Source organism: Triticum aestivum, chromosome 3B (genome assembly GCF_018294505.1).
Source record: "Triticum aestivum cultivar Chinese Spring chromosome 3B, IWGSC CS RefSeq v2.1, whole genome shotgun sequence".
Lineage (NCBI taxonomy): Eukaryota > Viridiplantae > Streptophyta > Magnoliopsida > Poales > Poaceae > Triticum > Triticum aestivum.
This window is the reverse complement of record NC_057801.1, coordinates 263,144,285-263,149,974: the sequence shown is the minus strand read 5'-3', so window position 1 is coordinate 263,149,974 and position 5,690 is coordinate 263,144,285.

The following is a 5,690-nucleotide window of genomic DNA, read 5'->3' as shown; positions in this document are numbered from 1 at the left end:
GCCTAAACTGATGGTTGTATCACAAAGTAAAGCATGGCGCAAAATAGCAAGGTCAGGAGCACTGAGGCCCCCACTGTTCCCGCGACCAATTAAACATCTACTAGCAAATATTGCATAATAACGTAGAACAGGAAAATGTACACTAGTAATCCTTGCATCTGAAACTTTTCTCGTTTTCCCTACAACAATTTGATCAATCAATTCATCCACATCACTAGGATGTGGTTCCTCGACGCCGACCTCAAAGGGCAACTTGCAAACCACACAAAAATCATAGTGTGACATCTCCTTAAACTCATCATATAAATAAAAATCCACCGAAGGTGGTGATCTTCTATCATGGAAATGGAAGTTTTGCACAAAAATATTAGTGAGTAGGAGATACTGTTCACACTGGTCGTGGAGGAAGTCAGTGATGCCTGCATTCTCAGCCAAATAATAAAAGTCGTCGTAAATTCCAGCAGCCCTCAAGAATGCATCACAAGGCCATTCACACGGCTGAACTTCTGTGGTGCGAGGAATATTGTACTTGGGCTTTTTATTCTATTCATTCTGCTTTTCCTTCGAGCTTCGGCTTGAGGAGCCTCTCAACAATCTCTTCAACATTTTCTTCCTCTGAAAAATTTCTGAAATTTTTATTGACTCAAAATAAAAGTGAACCAAACTCAACAAGATTGATAGCAACTACTCCCACAAGTGCCCAGAGGCTATATCATGCATTAAAACTACTTTGGACCATATAAATTTGACATGCAAGCTCAAGAACAGGGTCACCTTAGCAGCAAAAATTTGCAATAAATAAAGCACTAGAACAAAAACTAATTGGACCATTGGAGGAGTCACATACCGAAGAACAATCCCCCAAAGCAGTTTTGTGAATGGAGCTTTGATCAAGGAGATGGCAGCAAAACGAGCAAGAACATGAGTTTGAGCTACGGGGTGATTTTTTCTGGAGGAAGACGGAGTGTGTGGGTACTGGAATAAGTGGAGGGGGGCCACGTGGGGCACACGAGGCAGGGGCGCGCCCTCCACCCTCATGACCAAATGGTGGGTCCCCCTGGTGTGTTCTAAGTGCCAAAAATTCTCAAATATTCTACAAAAAATCATACTCAATTTTCACGGCATTTGGAGAACTTTTATTTTCTGGTATTTTTTATTGCAAGGATGATTCAGAAAACAGACAGAAAATACTATTTTTGCTTTATTTATTCTACATAACAGAAAATAAAAGGAGAGTACAGAGAGTTGTGCCTTCTAACTTCATCCATTTCATGTTCATCAAAAGGAATCCACTAACAAGGTTGATCAAGTCTTGTTAACAAACTTCTTCCGAATAACATGAAACCGAAGAATTTTCGAATAACACTATGTTACCTCAACGGGGATATGCATGTCCCCAACAATAAGAATATCATATTTCTTTTTGACAGTAGGAAGAGGGAATTCAAAACCTCCAATATTAATCGTTGAAATTTTTCCAATAGAATTGATACTATGAACTTGAGGTTGTTTCTTCGGGAAGTGTACCGTATGCTCATTACCATTAACATGAAAAGTGTCATTGCCTCTATTGCAATCAATAACAGCCCCTGCAGTATTCAAAAAGGGTCTACCAAGGATCATCGACATACTGTCGTCCTTGGGGATATCAAGAATAACAAAGTCCGTTAAAATAGTAACGTTTGCAACCACAACAGGCACATCCTCACAAATACCGATGGGTATAGCAGTTGATTTATCGGCCATTTGCAAAGAGATTTCAGTAGGTGTCAACTTATTCAAATCAAGTCTACGATACAAAGATAAAGGCATAACACTAACACCGGCTCCAAGATCACATAAATCAGTTTTAACATAGTTTCTTTTACTGGAGCATGGTATAGTTGGTACTCCTGGATCTCCAAGTTTCTTTGGTATTCCACCCTTAAAAGTATAACTAGAAAGCATGGTGGAAATTTCAGCTTCTGGTATCTTTCTTTTATTAGTAACAATATCTATCATATACTTAGCATAATTAAGGATTCATTTTAAGCATATCAGTCAAACGCATACACAAAAAGATAGGTCTAATCATTTCAGCAAAGCGCTCAAAATCCTCATCATCCTTTTTCTTGGATGGCTTAGGAGGAAAGGGCATGGGTTTATGAACCCATGGTTCTCTTTCTTTGTCGTGCTTCGTAGCAACAAAATCTCTCTTGTCATACCGTTGATTCTTTGATTGTGGGTTATCAAGATCAACAACAGGTTCAATCTCTACATCATTGTTATTGCTAGGTTGAGCATCAACATGAACATCATCACTAACATTATCACTAGGTTCATATTCATTACCAGATTGTGTTTCAGCATCAGAAATAGAAATATCATTGGGATTCTCAGGTGTGTCAATAACAGGTTCACTAGAAGCATGCAAAGTCCTATCATTTTTCTTTTTCTTTTTCTTAGGAGGACTAGGTGCATCAATATTAGTTCTCTGAGAATCCTGCTCAGCTCTCTTAGGATGGCCCTCAGGATACAAAGGTTCCTGGGTCATTTTACCACCCCTAGTCATAACTTTAACAACATTATCATTATTCTTATTATTTAATTCATTGAGCAAATCATCTTGTGCCTTAAGTACTTATTCTACTTGAGTGGTAACCATGGATGCATGTTTACTAATAAGCTTAAGGTCACCTTTAACTCTAGACATATAATCACTCAAGTGTTCAAACATATAAGCATTACATTTCAATTGTCTACCAACATAAGCATTGAAGTTTTCTTGTTTAACAATTAAATTGTCGAACTCATCCAAGCATTGACTAGCAGACTTATTGCGAGGAATATCACCTTCATCAAATCTATAGAGAGAATTTGCCTTTACTACCTGTGTCGGGCTATCAAGACCATGTATCTCTTCAATAGGTGGTAAATTCTTAACATCTTCAGCTTTAATACCTTTTCCTTTCATAGATTTCTTTGCCGCTTGCATATCTTCAGGACTGAGAAATAGAATACCCCTTTTCTTCGGAGTTGGCTTAGGAGTTGGTTCAGGAAGTGTCCAATCATTATCATTACTCAATATATTATTCAGTAGCAATTCAGCTTGCTCAACAGTTCTTTCCCTGAAAACACAACCAGCACAATTATCCAGGTGGTCTCTAGAAGCATCGGTTAGTCCATTGTAAAAGATATCAAGTATTTCATTTTTCTTGAGAGGATGATCAGGCAAAGCATTAAGTAATCGGAGAAGCCTCCCCAAGCTTGTGGGAGACTCTCTTCTTCAATTTGCACAAAATTATATATTTCCCTTAAAGCAGCTTGTTTCTTATGAGCAGGGAAATATTTTTGCAGAGAAATGATAAATCATATCCTAGGGACTATGCACACAACCAGGAGCAATAGAATTAAACCATATTCTAGCATCACCCTATAACGAGAAAGGAAACAATTTAGGAATATAGTAATGGCGAATTTTTTCATCATGAGTAAATAGGGTGGCTATATAATTTAGTTCAGTAAGATGTGCCACAACAGTTTCAGATTCGTAGCCATAGAAAGGATTATATTCAACCAAAGTAGTTAACTCAGGATCAATAGAGAATTCATAATCCTTATCAGTAACACAGATAGGTGAAGTAGCAAAAGCAAGGTCATATTGCATCCTAGCATTCAAAGACTTTTCTTTCAGCTTAGCTAACAGTTTCTTAAGATCATGTGTATCATTGCAAGCAAGAAAGTCTCTAGCAGTTTCTTCATCCATAACATAACCCTCAGGTACAACAGACAATTCATATCTAGGGGGAGAATCTTCATCATCACTTTCATTAATATCATCAGTTTCAGTAATTTCTTTCTCTCTAACCCTAGCAAGTTGTTCATCTAGAAATTCACCTAATGGCACATTATTGTCAAGCAGAGAAGTAGTATCATCATAAGCATCATTGTCGGTGTCAAAACCGGCGGATCTCGGGTAGGGGGTCCCGAACTGTGCGTCTAGGCGGATGGTAACAGGAGACAAGGGACACAATGTTTTTACCCAGGTTCGGGCCCTCTCGATGGAGGTAAAACCCTACTCCTACTTGATTGATATTGATGATATGGGTAGTACAAGAGTGGATCTACCACGAGATCAAGGAGGCTAAACCCTAGAAGCTAGCCTATGGTATGATTGTTGTAATGGTTGTTGTCCTATGGACTAAAACCCTCCGGTTTATATAGACACCGGAGAGGGATAGGGTTACACAGAGTCGGTTACAATGGTAGGAGATCTACATATCCGTATTGCCAAGCTTGCCTTCCACGCCAAGGAAAGTCCCATCCGGACACGGGACGAAGTCTTCAATCTTGTATCTTCATAGTCTTGGAATCCGGCTGACGATGATAGTCCGGCTATCCGGACACCCCCTAGTCCAGGATCCCTCAGTAGCCCCTGAACCAGGCTTCAATGACGATGAGTCCGGCGCGCATATTGTTCGGCATTGCAAGGCGGGTTCCTCCTCCGAATAATTCATAGAAGATTGTGAACACCAGGATAGTGTCCAGCTCTGCAAAGTAATTTCCACATTCCACCGTAGAGAGAATAATATGTACACAAGCTCAATCTGCTGACGTATTTTGTGGCATGACGCCACACCACCACCAAGCCTTTACTGGAATCGTTTTTTATTATACCACCTCAGCGCGTTTAGCGAAGCGGTTTCCTTGGCACGTCTTGTCGAAGCAGAGATCGTGTTCCCCTTATTCCGGGATTCTCATCAATACGGACGTGGGTAACCCAACCGTGCCATTCATGGTGGCGCTTGGGAGATAAGCGAGTTTTACCAGGCCGGTGGGGACGCATAGTTTTCGTCCGCCCATATATAAGGGGATAAGGATCCACCTTTTTACCTACGCCTTCTTCATCCTTTGCTTATCCATCTCCGCGCACTCGAGCTCCAGCGCCCAAGTCCGCGCATCTCGTCTCGACCTTCTCCGACCATGTCTAGAGCGGGAGGCAAATGGTTGGCCTCCTCCGTTACGTAGGAGCACATCGCAAAGCTGCGCAGCGCCGGATACATTTCCGGCGACATCGCGCACCGGCTGCCCGACAAGGGGCAGCTCATCCCCACCCCCAGGCCCCATGAGAGGGTCGTATTCCTTCCCCACTTCCTCCGCGGACTGGGCTTCCCGTTGCATCCCTTTGTCCGGGGGCTCATGTACTATTACGGCCTGGATTTCCACGACCTGGCACCAAACTTCATCCTCAACATCTCGGCGTTTATCGTCGTGTGCGAGGCCTTCCTCTGCATCCAGCCCCACTTCGGCTTGTGGCTCAAGACCTTCAATGTCAAGCCGAAGGTGGTGAAGGGCGCTCAAGCGGAGTGCGGAGCCTCCATGTTGGGCAAGATGCCCAACGTCATCTGGCTCGAAGGGGCCTTCGTGGAGTCCGTCAAGGGGTGGCAATCGGGGTGCTTCTACATCACCGAGCTGCGCGACCCTAAATGGGCGGCGGCCCCCGAGTTCAGATCTGGTATCCCTATGCAGCTCACCTCCTGGAAAGAGAAGGGCTTGCTATGGGGTAGTTAGGAGGAGCTGACAGGACTCCAGTCCTGTCTCCAGACCCTGGTGAACAAGAAGCTTAGGCTTGTCAATGTGATCCAGGTCATGCTCGTCCGCCGGATTCTCCCTTGCCAACAACGGGCTTTTAATTTGTGGGAGTTCGATCC